The sequence below is a fragment of the Lepisosteus oculatus genome, chromosome 12 (assembly GCF_040954835.1).
Source record: "Lepisosteus oculatus isolate fLepOcu1 chromosome 12, fLepOcu1.hap2, whole genome shotgun sequence".
Classification (NCBI taxonomy): Eukaryota; Metazoa; Chordata; class Actinopteri; order Semionotiformes; family Lepisosteidae; genus Lepisosteus; species Lepisosteus oculatus.
In genome coordinates, this window is record NC_090707.1 from 7,202,512 (window position 1) to 7,219,985 (window position 17,474).

Genomic DNA, 17,474 nt, shown 5'->3' on the forward strand with positions numbered 1-17,474 from the left:
ACCACATAGGAGACACTCACTGTCCACAGAACACATACCACACAGAAGACATACATTGTCCACAGGACACACACCACACAGGAGACACATACCGTCCACAGGACACACACCACACACGAGACACATACCGTCCACAGGAGACACATACTTTCCACAGGACTCACACCACACAGGAGACACACACTGTCCACAGGACACACACCACACAGGAGACACATACCGTCCACAGGACACACACCACACACGAGACACACACTGTCCACAGGAGACACATACTTTCCACAGGACTCACACCACACAGGAGACACACACTGTCTACAGGACACACACCACACAGGAGACACACACTGTCCACAGGACACAAACATTGTCCACAGGACACACACCACACACGAGACACACACTGTCCACAGGAGACACATACTTTCCACAGGACTCACACCACACAGGAGACACACACTGTCCACAGGACACACACCACACAGGAGACACACACTGTCCACAGGACACACACCACACAGGAGACACACACTGTCCACAGGAATCACACCACACAGGAGACACACAGGACATCAGTGGGGCAGTGCAGAGTCTGATCCCTGCTCCTGCCTGTGCCCATCTCTGCCAGTGTGCGTGCTGTCTAGTTTCCCAGTGCCGATGCCCTGAGCGGCCCTAGTTGACCACCACACCCGCCACCCGCACCACCCTGACCACCGTGACTCCTGGCTCCCATGTTGGTGGCAGTGCAGCCTGCAGGGGTCGGTCCCGGGTTCCCTGCTCCTCCAGCGGGCACCGGCATGGCCTGAGGAGGGGTCAGGAGGTCAGCTCAGTGGGTTTCTGGGAGTTCCAGTGGCTGACATCTCTTCTGGGTACTGCCCGCCCCGTCACTGGCCAGTCAGGAGACATGAAAGTATAACCCTGCAGTACCGTAATGCCAATGTGAACAGTAGTCAAACACATTCAGGAAGAGCCAGCAGAGGAGATACAGTGTTGCAAAGGCTTGCAGAACAGCGCAGTGTGGGGAGAGCATCTCTCCAGGGCCCTGCTGACCGGAGGGCTGGCTGAGGGGCTACTGTGGGAGAGAGGTGCCTCTGATGGCAGAGATATCGACACTAATAGCAACACTGAGGCCAAACGAGCCCGGAGGAGCACATGACTGAGGCCGTTAAACAGGCCCAGTTAATGATCGGTGAGAACATTGCCTGCTTTATGGCCACTGCCATAAATTCCTCTTTAGATCTGTGAAGATAGGGTGCTCTGGGAGCCTGGCCGATGGGGTGATAAGGATCTCCGGGATTTATGACATCAGCCTTCACCAAACAAGACACCAGTGACCTCGGATTCATTCGGCTCAGCAGCGCTGCTCCAGTGGACTCTCCTGGCTGGCTTCTGGCTTCGCCCGCTGCCTGCACGCCCATTAATTCATTCTCATTTATTCATTTTTGAGTGATGATTTTTTTTTCATTTATTTATTTAGAGCCACATTCAATAATGCATTTATTTTCCTGTTTGATTTCGCCTTTATTTTTTAAATATTTCTCTCCGCTCCTCGTGGCGCGTCCCGCCCGTGCTCATCCTCCCTCGCTCCTGTCATCCCTCTGCCTGCGCCCGGGAGCCCAGCCTGGCCCCTGTGTGTTTATGGCACAGGCTGGGCTTTCTTCCCCTGATAAACGCGGGGGCCTCTGTGGTGATTATTGTAACACTGGAGCACAGTGCAGAGATGTGGGGATGCTGCCTCCCAGCCTCCTGCATCCCTGAATCTCCTGAAAGTCCTGATCCATCCATCTTCTTACCCAGAATCCAGTACAGGGCTGCGATTGAGCCGGAGTCTGTCCTGGCCTGCCAAAAGTCAACTAAAGAGGAGTGTCTTTAAGAGAAGTAGACATTTCAGTGATCCCTATCCGTATACAGTATATGTTACTGAGGGCCTCGTTAAGGCATCATTTTTAATCCATCCACCCATTTTCTAACTGCTTCTTCCCATGCAGGATCATGGGGGAGCCAGAGACTGTCCCAGCAGGCAACAGGCACAAGGCAGGCTACACCCTGGGGTGCCAGTCCATCACAGTGCACACACACACACTCACACCAGGGCTTCAGAAGGCCACCTTGGACTGTGGGAGCAAACTCAAACAAACTCCCCACAGACAGCGCCTGAGCCAGGTGTGGGGCCGAACCCAGGGCCCCAGCACTGCAGGGCACCACTGTGCCACCATGCCCTCTAGCTAGAATACACATATAATACAGGATGCGGTTTTTGTTCCACCATGCTGATTTTTTCATTTCAATGGTGGCCAGATTGTTTTCTAGTGCACGGCCTGCGGTTTGACGCCGCGAGGAGCTGGTCAGTCCCCGGCCCGGGAGCCGAGGCCGCCCTATAGCCTTTCGCCGAGCCCGCGGCTGTGACTCGACACGCCCCCCCCTCCCGCGCGAGGCCCGCCGGTCCTTGTTCTGCCCTCTGCCACGCGAGGGATCAGCAGGTCCCTGCGCTCTCACCTGAGAGAGGGTGTGAATCCCTGCGGCCGTATAACTACCGCAGTATTTTAAAAATGACTCCAATAAAGTTTTTTTTTTTATTATTATTTCTTCTATTTTACAGTTGCAGTAAAACTTACCGAGAGCTCTGTGCCCTTTGCAGTTTGCTTAGTTAATACGTTTTCGTTCTGCTATTTCCGCTATTTTATTGACACTGGAGAGGTGACCCTGTTCACCCTCTTCTACAGCAGCGGGGCAGTTGCTCAGAGGAAGAGAAAAAGAGCTGGCAGGGCTGACTCTCTGTATTGTAGCCCTAAAACGCAGCACAATAATGCCAAGTGTTTGGAGAGCCGCCCTGATGTGCAGAACTTCTCTGCACACTGGCCACAGCTCCCGCCCTCTACATAGCAACATAAGTGCAACATGCGTGTAATGTGTGAGCAACATCTGAACAATGTGCAAGCATTGTCTGAGAAACATGTGAGCAATGTATGTGCAACATATGAGCAGTGTGCGTGCAACGTGTGAGCAACATGTGAGCTACTAGAGCAATGTGTGAGTAATGTGGGCGCACTGTGTGAGCAACATATGAGCAACGTGACCAGTGCATGTACAATATGTGAGCAACATGTGTGCAACTTGTGAGTAATGTATGAGCAGCATGTGAGCTACCTGAGCAATGTATGAGAAATGGGAGTCCAGTGTGTGAGCAACATGTGAGCAATGTTTGTGCAACGTGTGAGCAACATATGAGCAACATGTGAGTCCAAGCTATGAGCAACAGGTGGTCGCAGAGTGAAGACGGCCCTTCAACTGAGGCTCCCACCTTTGGGCGGCAGAGAGGGGGTACTGGGGCTCACCACACGAGCACCACTGTCTCACTTCAGGGATGAATTGAGGGAACTTCACAGCAGCCAGGACCCGAACATCCGTGACAGCAAGCTCGTAGTCATTGCAAGGATTAAACTTTGCACTGCCTATAAAAATGTGGGAACGATGAATCCAGAGTCACTCACTGCACTCGTGAAACTGCTGTGTGACCAGACGGGGGCTCTGGAGGGGTGGGTCTCGTGACGGAGCGAGAGGCAGGGAGGGGTGTGGGTGGGGGGTCAGTTTTGATCCTGCGTCAGAGCTCAGATTCCCCCCCCCCCCCCCCCACGCTGCAAGGGGGCAGTAAACCGGGTTGCTGCGTGTCCTGGGAAGGCTCAGGAAGGCACGGGGTGCCCACTGCGTCGGGCAGGGCCCCGTTATCCAATAGGCACAGCGGGCGCAGTGGCTGGGGCCCATGAAAACCACAGGGCCCAAGGGACATTTTTCACCTTGCTTTTTTTCTGTTTGTATGATAGAAACTGTCACAAAGATCTCTTCTTGAATAAGTATACTATATGCAGCAAGGACAGGACACAAGAGAACGTTATCGGAGGTGATTTTGATCACCCACCCACAGAAATCCATTCGCCTCCTCCCACAGGGCCTGAGACACAGAAGGGCCCGGGGCCCGCAAGAACCTTCTCCTGGCCCTGGCAGAGTCCCGCTCACCCGGCCCAGCAGTCTCTGCGTCCTCCGCTGGGCGCTTTTGTCAGCTCACGCCAGGACTTCCTGTTGTCCCGGCAGGAAGGGGCGGCTACTCGTGCCCCTCTTCGGTGGGGGGGGGGGGGTGGGTTCGGGTCTCTCTCTCTTCCCAGCCCGCCCGGCGCGGTTCGGTCCAGACCCCGCCAGACTCCGGCGGGCAGCAGCGGAGCCTGCTGGGAGCAGATGCCGGAGTGTCGGCAGCCTGGTGCCGCCCGAGCGCGTCATTGGCTCCCGCCTCGCTCGGGGGGTTCTTGCGGAGCAGGGGGCCGCCCCTGGCTCGCGGGAGCGGGTTCGAGGCTGGCCCGGAGGCGGCCTGGTCCGGTTTTCCAGGTTTTGAATGTGACCTGGCAGGGCTCCGGAGCAGAGACCCCCTCTCCGGCAGACCCCCGCTGGGAGGCTTGCAGGGCCCTGTTTTCCTCTGCGAGCGCACTGCAGGCAAACTGCCCACTCCTCGCTAATTGAATTAGATGGGCAATTTGCCCAGCGTTTACCCACTGTGGAGAATCGGGCCCTCTGTTGTAAATGACTTCAGTTTGTCATGCACATTTTGTTTTTTAATTATGTTTTTTTTTCCTCATAGGCCTTCGGAGAAATCTACCGTTTTAATGAGCGGTTTTGTCACACATATGTAGGTCTGATTCAGATGACATTTGTTACCAATGTTATTATTATACTGCAAAATACTAGAGGTCTGTACTCTATATGTGGTGTATTATAATTATCATCATCATCAAAAATAATACATGTGCAATGTAAGAATAAGACATTTGTCAGGTTTTGGTCGATTTCAATTTCCAGCAATGCCTTTGGTAGTACAGATGGGGAGGGGGGTGTGTCTGTGCGGGAGATCACGAGGATGACCTGGCTGCAGTTATGATGTCATTCTTCTGTCTGACGTCATAGTGATGTGCTTGTTTTTGACGAAGGAGTGTGGGGTGTCAAACATGGTAAACCAGGACACATCAAGGGGGAGCTCTGCAGAACAGTGGGGCTCAAGGTCCAAGGTCACCAGAGTGAACACGAGTGTGTCCGTATACACACTGTATATGAGTGTGTCTTTGTTCCTGTATCCTCGTCATAGTGAGATGCACTACAGTTCACCATTTTTTTACTGTGATTTTGCTGGTGAATGCCCTGGGATATGCACTACAGTTCACCATGTTGTACTGTGATTTTGGTGGTGATTCCCTGCAATATGCAGTACAGTTCACCATGTTTTTACTGTGATTTCGCTGGTGAATGCCCTGGGATATGCACTACAGTTCACCATGTTTCTACTGTGATTTCGCTGATGAATGTCCTGGGATATGAACTACATTTCACCATGTTTCTACTGTGATTTCGCTGATGAATGCCCTGGGATATGCACTACAGTTCACCATGTTTCTACTGTGATTTCGCTGATGAATGCCCTGGGATATGCACTACAGTTCACCATGTTTTTACTGTGATTTCGCTGGTGAATGCCCTGGGATATGCACTACAGTTCACCATGTTTTTACTGTGATTTCGCTGGTGAATGCCCTGGGATATGCACTACAGTTCACCATGTTTTTACTGTGATTTCACTGGTGAATGCCCTGGGATATGCACTACAGTTCACCATGTTTTTACTGTGATTTCGGTGATGAATGCCCTGGGATATGCACTACAGTTCACCATGTTTTTACTATGATTTTGCTGATGAATGCCCTGGGATATGCACTACAGTTCACCGTTTCTACTGTGATTTCGCTGATGAATGCCCTGGGATATGCACTACAGTTCACCATGTTTTTACTGTGATTTCGCTGGTGAATGCCCTGGGATATGCACTGCAGTTCACCATGTTTCTACTGTGATTTCGCTGATGAATGCCCTGGGATGCGCACTCCAGCTCAGCACGTCTTTGCCACGGCCTCACCTGAGAGCAGGAGTCAGAGAGGCGCTGCGAGCGAGGCTGCTCGTTCTCGGGCTCGCGCGCCGCTGAGCTCCCACCAGCTGTGCGCAGGAGCGCGGCGCAGCGGAGGCGAATGCAGCCGGGCTGGTGCTGCGGAGGCGGCTGGTCCCGCGGTCTCAGGCCGGCTTGCTGGCGTCTTCAGCAGCCGGGGAGCCGCTCTTCGAGCCAGCGAGCTGAGCCCCAGCCCCCCAGCGCCCCGCGGAGGCCGCGGCGGGCTGCGCGGCTCATCTGGGCGGAAGCGCTGATGAGAGCTTAATGACGCGTTTATTTACAGCTGTGCAGCTCAGCGCATCTGAGTGCGAGAGCCCCCGCTCAAGGTGCAACAGTGGAAGCTGTTTGCTTGTTTGCTGTAATTCTTCCTGGAGCCTCTCTGCAGCTCCTGTGCTGGTACAGGACTTGAACCGCGTCCTGTAGCCTTTGGAGGCAGGAGCTCAGACGAGGAAGCCGGACAGGTAACATCACCTGGATCTTAAGTCTGTTTTAATTGGCAGTTAGTGGAGAAAATGCTTTAGCATCACCTGCAAAGAAGATGCATTTCACCCACGAGAAATCTATCACACCGTGCACGTGTTTGGCAAAACAAAAGTAAAGGAATTGTGTTCGACGTAGTTTTGACTGATCCCTCATTCCTGGCTGTGACACACTCTAACGTCTTTGACTGTTGCACCAACACCACATCACTCGTTAGTGAGAGAGCCGACTGTGCTCAGGTGATGAGACGATTTCACCTGGGGAGAGGCCAAACTGGGGAAAGTCAAGGCAGGAAAACACAGAGAGGGATCAGCATTGCATAGGTCATACAGACTCCCCAGTCTCTGAGGTGAAAGAAAGATCATATTCTCACGTGTTGAATCGATGAAGATTTCAACTAGGTAATTAAGTTCCATTGGAATAGATCTTTGTTTCTACACTTTAAGGTCTGCGGTCCTGGTTCTGCAGGGCTGTCGTGTTTAAAAGTGTTCAATCTAGCGGGTGTTAATGAGCAGAATCAGCTCGTTATTGTCTTAATTGGATTAGTTTAACAGCTTCTCCAGCTCTTCGGGTCGACCTGATTTTAAAGAGACCATGAAAACCACCAGTGAACCCAGCCCTCTAGGACCAGGACTGGATATACTGTAAAGAAATACTGTACAATACTTGTGCAATACATCCATGGTCATCATATAAATGCATTTGTATTTAGAAGATCAGAAAAGCTACAAATGAGAGGGGGCTTGTCTGGCCCATGTGTTAGTAGTTAACAGATCTAAGGATCTTATACAGCTGTTACTAGAAAGAGCCCAACAGCGTGGCAGGACAGCTTGCTGCAGACTCCCACAACCCTTTGGGTAAAGTAGTGCCACAGCTCATTTAGATGTTTCTGGCTGGTTTGACTTTGTCAGTGCCTTGGAGGATTCTGGATGCCTGAATCGGGTCCTTCCCTGTTCAGGAATGAAAAGGATCAGTTCCTCCAGCCTGTCAGTGCAGGACACTCTGTTAAGCTCTGGGTTGTATCTGCTTGCTCTTTGCTGGACTGATTCTAGAGCAGCAATATAATTTCTAATAATGTGGTGACCAGAACTGTACACAATAATCTAAATGAGGCGTCACTAGTGTGTTATACAAATTTAGCGTAAAATCCCTTCTTTGACATTCTGAGTTTTAAGTGGTATACCCTAACTTTTATTTTTCCTTTTAATTGATTCCCCTCGTTATCCTGAAGATGTGCACGATGTGTCAACATGACCACCCAAATCTTGTTCATCATCAGCCTCTTCCAGCTCAGGGATTCATATGTTGTGTTTATAGTCCGTTTTTGCTGCCTGTGTGCATGTTTGCCCAATTCTTCACAATCTTTTTCCATGTTATTTGCTGCTTCCGCGGTGTTTGCTGTAGAACTCGGTATCATCTTGACTGGTTTACTTCCAGCGCAGTGCCCGAGTCCAGACCGGTGCCACAAATCAGGAAGAGCTGTGGTCCTAGTACAGATCCCTGTGGTTCTCCACTCGTTACACCTCCCCAATCTGAGTATTCGCCCCTCACCTAGACCTCTGATTCCTGTTTCATAACCAATTCCCAAAAACCAGACACCTGCTTTTTCCTCAACGCCCAATGCCTGCAATTTGAGAATTCATCTTTTAATGGAAACTTTCTTCAGACGTCTTCAGAAAATCGTAATACACCAGATCACGAGCTCTGTGCGTATCCCTTAGGTCTACGTCCAGTTCAGAGAACTCTAACAGGTCGATCAGACAAAATCTGCCCTTTTCTCAAACCATTTGATTAATTTCCCAGGATGATATTTCTGTATAGGTGATCTTCTATCTTGGTTCTAATATTGTTTTTCGTGCAGCAGTCAGGCTTACTGGTCTCGAATGACTTGGTTCACTTTTCCCTCCCTTCCTATGGAGGGGCACCACAGCAGCTCTTCTCCGGCCCCGGGTGCAACCCCTGCTGGAAGAGTGGCGTCAGTGGCCTCTGAGAAACTGGTTTCCCAGAGTGCAGTTGGGAAGATGCCCCTGGGCCCAGCAGTTTATACACACATACTGTTTGTAAATATAAGTCTGTATCTGTGCCTATTGGAACATGCGAGCTGCAGCTCACTGGAGCCGGGCGAAGTGGGCTCCTTTATTTATTTATTCATTAAACTGTTGATTTTTATTTGTAAATAAAGCTAAGTGCTGTGATCAGGCGGGATTTACAGGATGCCGTTTGGCAGCCCGTCGCCTCCACTCTCCATTTATCAGCCTCGCTGGGGCCGCGCTGGAAGTGCAAAACCATGTCGCTGAGCGCGGGGCTGTTTACAGCGCGCCACACGCTGCCGGGTCATAAATAATCCACACAACAATCGGGGAGAGGGCCCTGGGCATCTGTGTGTGTGTGTGTGTGTCGCCCGTTGTGTTATCTCCACGCCTGCTTGTCCGCTTGGCGGTTCTTGGAATGACTCGGGGGACTTGACTCTTCGGCCCGCTCGCCGGGGGCGACGCCTGTTTCCTGACCCTCCGCATGCCTCCTGGCGAGCCGGCCCACCCTTCAAATAAATCAGCCGTACAGCGGGCAGGGGACCCACAGGGATCACCAGAGAGGCGGGAGGGGGTCCCACGCCTCTTGACGGTGCTGTGGCTACCCGGGACCCCCCGAAGGACAGAACTGGGGCCCAGCGGAGCCCCTCTCTCGTGACTGCAGCCTGCCAGCTCCGCATCGAGACAGATCCACAGAGCGGGGCAGGAGCCCCTGCAGACATCTGCCCCCCAGGAGACTGGACACTCCCGGGCCCCGGCTCGCAACATCGCCGCAGGACTGCGCTCTGTGCCGCTCGGCCACGTGGGCAGCGGTCTTCACCCATCCCGGTCAGTGAGCTGCCCTGTGTGTTGAAAAGCCTTGTGGTCCTGGCAGGATGGCTCCCACAGTGCCTCCGTCCAGAAACCGTGGGCACCGGTAAAGGTTGTTCTAGTCGTTGCGTTCGCGAAAAGTCAACCCTTGACTTCTGCTGTTATTATGAGCAAAGTCACTCTTTCACAGAGCGAAAGGTCACTCTTCTCTCAACCAGGGGACGGTAGGGTGGGGTGGGGACAGTGCTGTCAACTTCCACGGCTCCACTCTCTCATTTTAACACGCAGCCCAGCACGAGGGGCTGCGAAGAGTTAAATAAAACACGGAAAGGGCGAAAAAGGGGGATGTATCCCTTTATTGTTGGGTTTAATTAAATTTTAAGCTCTAATTACAATTAAGCCACTTAGTATGTATAATAATGTTTGCATCACAGAGCAGCACAGATGCAGTCCATCACCACAATTAAATATTAAACTCACAGAGGGTTTATTAATAGCTGTGTGCACCACCGAGCCTGCCTTAGCATGCCAGGGCAGCCAGGACACTCCTGCAGGGCTGTCTGGAGATCCGGCCCGCGTCGGGCCGCTGAGGTTTACGGTATATGACCTATATATTTGCTGCACACATTTAGCGGAAGGCACTGGAGAAAATAAATGCAGCCGAATATTCCTAACTGTGAATCGTTAGTCTAATGCAGGATTAGTGTTATGACACGAAATAATTCATGAAACTAAAAATAAGTGGATTTTAAGAGGAAAAGAAAAATTACTTGATGCCTCTATTTCTTTCTCTCTTTCTTCCCCCACTTGCCTCTCTCTCCTGTTCTCCCCTATCACGGTGTACTGCATTATTTACAGCACCCAAAATAACAAGTGACAGTTCATTGTGGCATGAGACTGGACTCTGCCTATTCTAATCTCCTGTCACCCCTGTAGTGTCCAGTCCATACTCTCCATTCACACACTGTCTCTCTGTCCCTCTATCTACACTGTCACTGTCCTCACACTGTCCCTCTATCTACACTGTCACTGTCCCCACACTGTCCCTCTACACTGTCACTGTCCCCACACTGTCTGTCTGTCTATACTCTTACTGTCCCTCTATCTACACTGTCACTGTCCCCACACTGTCCCTCTACACTGTCACTGTCCCCACACTGTCTGTCTGTCTGTCTGTCTACACTCTTACTGTCCCTCTATCTACACTGTCACTGTCCCCACACTGTCCCTCTACACCGTCACTGTCCCCACACTGTCTGTCTGTCTGTCTACACTCTTACTGTCCCTCTATCTACACTGTCACTGTCCCCACACTGTCCCTCTACACTGTCACTGTCCCCACACTGTCTGTCTGTCTACACTCTTACTGTCCCTCTATCTACACTGTCACTGTCCCCACACTGTCTGTCTGTCTACACTCTTACTGTCTCTCTACACTGTCACTGTCCCCACACTGTCCCTCTATCTACACTGTCACTGTCCTCACACTGTCTGTCTGTCTACACTCTTACTGTCCCTCTATCTACACTGTCACTGTCCCCACACTGTCCCTCTATCTACACTGTCACTGTCCTCACACTGTCCCTCTATCTACACTGTCACTGTCCCCACACTGTCCCTCTATCCACACTGTCACTGTCCCTCTATCCACACTGTCACTGTCCCTCTATCTACACTGTCACTGTCCCCACACTGTCCCTCTATCCACACTGTCACTGTCCCTCTATCCACACTGTCACTGTCCCTCTATCCACACTGTCACTGTCCCTCTATCTACACTGTCACTGTCCCCACACTGTCTATCTACACTGTCACTGTCTCTCTATCTACACTGTCAGTGTCCTCACACTGTCCCTCTATCTACACTGTCTCTGTCCTCACACTGTCTGTCTATCCACACTGTCCCTGTCCTCACACTCAGTTCTTCTGACAGTCAGGTCAGATAGATGTTGATTGCCTGTGGTCAGTGTTTTGGCAGGCCTGGAGTCGTGTGCGCCTGTACAATAGCGTTCAGTGTCCATGGCGGTGGCGCTTCTCAGTCACCGGGTACAGTCAGAGGCGTCAGCCAGGGGCTTCCTGACCGTGGGAATCGTGGGAGCCGTGCCTCCCGGCGAGCGGGCTCCGCCGAGCACACAGAATTAAACAAGTGACGCTGCGCTTTCTCTATCCTCCCGCCGTGGACCCTGGAAAGGGTCAGTCTGCTTCCGCTTCAGCTTCCCTGCTGCCCGTCCGGAGTCCCCGGGGGTCACGCCCAGAGCAGCCCTGCCCTGCCGCCACCTGCCAGGTGTGTCGCTACCGAAGAAGCCCTCCTCCCACTTCCTCTTTCCTCTGCGTCCCCGCGTCCGTCTTCTCGCCGGCCCCCTCTCCTGCTCCGCGCGCGCTCCCTCTCCCTCTCGGGCTGCTGATGCGAGGGATCTGCGTGTCCCTTGGCAGGACGAACCAGGGAATTATGGTCAGGGAAGTATGTGGCCTCTCGGTGATGTTCAGTGCAGTTCAGTTACGGTCTTGGCAGCGGCAGCGCATGCCTGCTAAATATAGAGGCCGTAGCTTGAGGGTAAATATATGTCTTTTTTCGGGGTAATAAATGGGTGTCGCTAGCTAAACTGCAATCGCACATAACTCAAGTTAAATATTCTTGAAAACAAAAAATAAATGGAGGAAAAAAAACAACAAACAAAAACCAATCAGGTTAATTTGGCAGGGGCAGACTCCCAGGCGCGGTGCTGCGCCGTGTGGCTGGGCGCAGCAGGGCTATGTGGATAGCGGGGTGCACGTGGCGGATGGGGTACAGTGACCCCAAGGTGAGAGGGCGCTAACGGAGTCTGAGTCCGCTTCGAGCTCCTAACGCATTGTGTGCGACTCTATACACAGGCCTCTCGGCACCTAAAAAATTCAGGTCTTGCAGATTATTCATTCATGGAGGCACAGCACTGCACAAGGGTTCGAGTGGGTGGGTTTCAATTTCTAGGACCCACGGCACAGCTGGACGGACTCTCTGACCGGGACTGGGGGCAGGGACACAGCAGTGACGGGAAAGCAAGGAGTCATTAAACCAGAGCTCTCAGCACCTTCATGATCATTCACTCATCACTTAGTCATTTGTATTTCCACGTGACAAGTCCTCCCCAGTGCCTTAGCTCTAACCACTAGCCCACACTGCCTCCCTCTCTCTCTCCCAGTGCCTCAGCTCTAACCACTAGCCCACACTGCCTCCCTCTCTCTCCCAGTGCCTCAGCTCTAACCACTAGCCCGCACTGCCTCCCTCTCTCTCCCCCAGTGCCTCAGCTCTAACCACTAGCCCACACTGCCTCCCCCTCTCTCTCCCAGTGCCTCAGCTCTAACCACTAGCCCACACTGCCTCCCTCTCTCTCTCCCAGTGCCTCAGCTCTAACCACTAGCCCACACTGCCTCCCTCCCTCTCTCCCAGTGCCTCAGCTCTAACCACTAGCCCACACTGCCTCCCCCTCTCTCTCCCAGTGCCTCAGCTCTAACCACTAGCCCACACTGCCTCCCTCTCTCTCTCCCAGTGCCTCAGCTCTAACCACTAGCCCACACTGCCTCCCTCCCTCTCTCCCAGTGCCTCAGCTCTAACCACTAGCCCACACTGCCTCCCTCTCTCTCTCTCCCAGTGCCTCAGCTCTAACCACTAGACTGAACTGTCACTGCCTTATTTCTGTCCCAGACAGAGATCCAGACTGAGATGAAAGTCTGAGGTGGAGGGAGGGGTGACGTTCGTGTGAGTGGAGGGGGATCATGGGTAGACACCATGACAGCGCTACATATTCTTTTTCCCCAGTAATGGGCTCCTGACAGCCACTCTAATCAGTAACCTGATTTCAGGGCAGGGATGGGGCTACCCTCAGGGGTCACAGCCCTTGACCCTAGCTCTCCCGAGCGCAGTGATGTTGGGGGCTGGGGAGGCTGCCTGCAGACCTCTGCACTAACACCCCCTGACAGGCGCTGACCTCGAGGCACCCTGCCCCTCACCTGCCTGTGGCCCTCACAGACGTCCTCTCCGATCCCTGGCCCCGCAGAGTCAAAGGGGTCCCGTCAGCTCAGAGACACGGCTCTCTGGTGCTGCAGGTTTCAGGCCTGAGCCCTAACTGCTGCCGTAACCTGTGCGCTGTGGTGCCATAGGCGATGTGCCTGACACCCTGGCATGCTGCCAGTGTACCCAGACTGATCAGTCTCAGCGCCCCGGCTTCAACAAAGCAAAGCCTGCCCGTGCGTTTCAAACCCGAGCCTGCCTCCTCATCTTCGCTGCCGTGCAGTGTTCCCCAGTGCCGTGACCCGAGCCCGCCTGTTGCCGAGGCTGTGGTGCTGTGGGCGGCCCGGGGCGGCTGGCCCTGCTAGGCGAGTGGTTGAGGCTGCTGCTGGAGACCCCACGGACCCCCTGCACGGGCAGAGGCGTGTGCCGGTCTTGATCGAGCGCAGGGGGGTGCCGAGAGAGGCAGAGAGGGGTGCTGTGTGCGTCCGTGCGTCGGGCGCTGGCAGGCGCTGAGACAGTGATGGGTTCTGACAGTGTGTGTGGGTGGGGGGGGTCGGGTTACACTGCAGGGCTCCGGGTCTCGGCTTTCAGGTCCCCTGATTAGACTGCCGATAAACCCATCTCGCCCGCTGCGCCCCCTTACATCAGATGACATCAGGAACTCATAAACACAGTTTTTAATTTAAACAAACAACAAAAAAAAAAATCAGGCCGATTAGCCATGCTTTCAGAGCCCTGTACACATTTCCCAGAGTCAGGTTACAGCCCACCACAGCCCCCCCTCCAGTCCGCAAGCACAAACACGCTGCGTCTGCGTGGGGTCCAGCCCTGCTTCGCATCACCCTGTGAGCCCCAGAGACCTGGGACGCAGGCCGGACCCGGAACTCACCGCTCCAGACCCTGAATCGGGGGGGCCGTGCCGCGCCCCGCCGGCTCCCTCAGCAGTGGTAGAGACACCAGGCCCCTGTGGTCCAACAAGCTCTGGCTCTGGTCTGGCTCTGGTCTGGACCTGGGCTGTGCCAGGGGCTGACTGTGACCGGTTCACGACCGGCCTGGCATCACGGCGTACAGGCGAGGGGTGCCCCTCGGACCCTTGTCAGGGACCCATTGACGAGAGCTGTGCCTGTGCTCCCTCTGACTCTCCGGCTCGCCCTGGGGGAAAGGAATTGCTTTGCAGTGCTTGTAGGCTGCTCCCACTTTCAGGGGAAAATGTGTTCTTTCCTCTCAATGCAGCCCTCGGCACAGCTGGTACTGGACGCAGACCGGCAGAGGCGATCCTGGGAAAATGAGTCGGAAGCAGGAAGGGCAGGAATATGCAGGATGGATAATAGCCTCACCACTGCGGGGAAGGCATGACTGTCCTGGGTGAGAGGCCCCTGGCCAGTTGCAGATGTTCCTGCGCCTGATCCTGATTGGGTCTTGATTTCACTAGAAGAGTGGAGTGGGGATACGGGATACCCTTTTCTCTTCCCTTCCCACGTTCCTCACTGGCCACTGGTTGAAGAAGACGGTGCCTCGGTTGGGCCGCAGTTACGGCGGCCGTGGTTAGAGGTGGCGTCTGTGTGGAGGATGCTGTGTCTTGGTTAAGAAATCTCTTTTCTCAGAGCTCAGGCTCTGCTAGTTTTCTTAAGTTTTTTTTTTTGTAGTCTACTGGAGCTGGCAGATGCCCATGTCTGCTCTTAATTAGCGCAGTAATCACCCCTTATCTGCACAGTAATCAGTGTCATCTGCTGCCTTATCACGCACTGCTCTCTGCTAATTCACGCTGTTCAGAGGGGCTGAGGTTACGGAGAGGGAGAGGGAGGCTGGGGCAGGGGCGGTACTGGGAACAGGTTACAAAGCTTCAATTGCTTGCGAACGGCACTGGTGTTGGTCGATCAGATGATGCCTCTCTCTGCGTCCCTCTGCCAAGGTAAGGCGATGGGACACAGGGCCCTGCAGAAGCAGGGTGTTGTCCTGAAGGTGTAGTGTTAAGCTCTTCTGCTTGTCCAGCCCTCGAGCTGTACTCGTTGATCTGAACCACCATCCGTCTCAAGCACCTCAGCAGGACCCTGAACACTGACCTCCCAGATAAGCTTCACACCGACAGGTCTCCAGGGTTAAGTCAACTCTGCAGGCTAGGACGTGACATCACCAAAGCAAGCGTTAAAAGTGTTAAACTGTGCAGGCTAGGAAGTGACATTACCAAAGCAAGTCTTAAACTCTACAGTCTAGGAAGTGACATCACCGAAGCGTGTTTACCCAATACAATGAGGTCATACGCACAACTGAAGCTTGCTTCCAGCTCTTGTGGCTCCAAGCTACAGTCCATAGAAGCACAGCTCTTTCCCTGTGGCTCAGGATACTGTGGAAAACATTGCACTGGCGATGTCTTGTGTTCTAGAGAACCATGCTGAGGCGATACCATGGATACCATCGTCAGCAGGGGGCCTGGCCATAGTTTTCGGACCCGTAAACGCTCAGCCAGAGGAGCTCAGGCGCGCGCGCACCCGTGTTACTGGAGCTCGTTCCCCCCAGGGCTGGTGAGCTGGCGACCGTGTAGGCTCGGGTCCGAGTGCTTGGGTTCAGCTGGCGTCTGCGCGAGTGCGCAGTTGTGTATCCGAGAGGAGAGCGCGAGAGCGCGTGTGTGTGGTGTGGTGTGTGCACTGTGGGGTGTGTATTTATTGTGGGGATTATCCTGATGGCACTGCTGTGGACAGCTTCACCGAAAGTCCAAAGAGCAGCTTCAGCCCTGGCACTGCTGTCCTGTGTCTCCTCTCATCATTAACCTATAACTACTTAATGATATTTTCCTTTGCTGGGTTTATAGCCACTGATGGCTTTATTTCCCACAGGCAGTCCTTGAGCAGAGAGAGGGAGAGCAAGAGGAGGAGGATGAGGAGGGGACAGAAGCTGGGGAGGGCGACACAGGTGGGGGGGTGGTTATGGCGCAGTGACCTCTGCTGCCGCTAGGGGGCGGTGTGGGCACACCGGCCTGTGCTGTGGCTGCAGGTTCCGCCTCAGTGCGGAGTCGGCACTCACACAGCTGAGCTCCACCAGATCCGCTGTCCTGCTGGCTTTTCCTCGGCCTCCCGGTCCCCCTGCCCTCAAAGAGGAGGTCGGGGCTGTTAGCCGATGTCAGTGTCCCACCTGCATCCCGGTTAATCAAATCCAAATCAAAATGTATTCATCAAAGGCACAACAATACAGGGTGCAGCAGCAGTAGTTGCTGGGAATGAGATGTCTTTTCTTCGAGATCATTGGGGGGGGATAAAAATCACAAAATTAAGGTTAAAAAGAAGGTTACATAACGATACATAATAGTACAATAGAAATTGAATAAAAAAAACTCTGACAAAACTCAATATGAATAGAGCTGGGATGTGTCCAGGGTGTATGCGATATATTATGTCCAAGTAGTGCAGTGTGATGAACACAGTGAAGACTGTGTGTCCGTGTAGCCGTGACGGGTGATCTGCTGAAGGAGCTGCAGGTTGGCTCTTTAGCAGTCTTACTGCTAGCCTGGAGGACTCGCCAGCACACAGCTTGTTTCAGAAAACTGAGGCACCTCGCCTGCAGTTGCACCCCAAGACTGCGCTGTAGCAGGCGGCGGGGTTCGGGGGTGAGGCCGCAGGCTCGAATCACTCAACACCCTCTCCCAGGCTCCCGGGCCGCAGTGTAGGCAAGGTCGCCTGTCCCGGAACGTCTTTTTCGAATTCTGCGTGCTTAAGTCACACATTTTCCAGCGGCCGCAGGCGGACGAGGGGCTTCCGATGAAAAGAAGAAAGGGCTGGCCGGTTTGTGCTCCTCGCTCGCGTTTCAGGCTTTTTTTTTCCCCCGGTGAAATTTATCCCGCAGGTCTTTTGTGTGAGCGGGAGCTTCAGGAGTGTCAGCCAGATCCCGGTCAGACCCGGCGATGACCGGAGGGCCCCGAGACTGACCCGCAGCCCCCCTGGTGTCGGGACTGGGCCGGCCAGCAGAGGGGCGAGTGGAGACGGAGCTGCCCGAGTCTTGGCACAGGCCTCCCAGCTGCCTGCCCGCTCGCTCGCGGCTGGGGCGCTGTAATTATGTCACTGTGTCGCCTCTGACCTCGCAGGGCTCCGTCTCCCGCTCGCTGGCGGAGGTGAAGGCCTGCCCCCCCCCGCAGGGCGCTATATTTATCCCCAGGCCGGGCTGGGAGGGGCAGGGCTGGAGACGCCGTAAGTGGCAG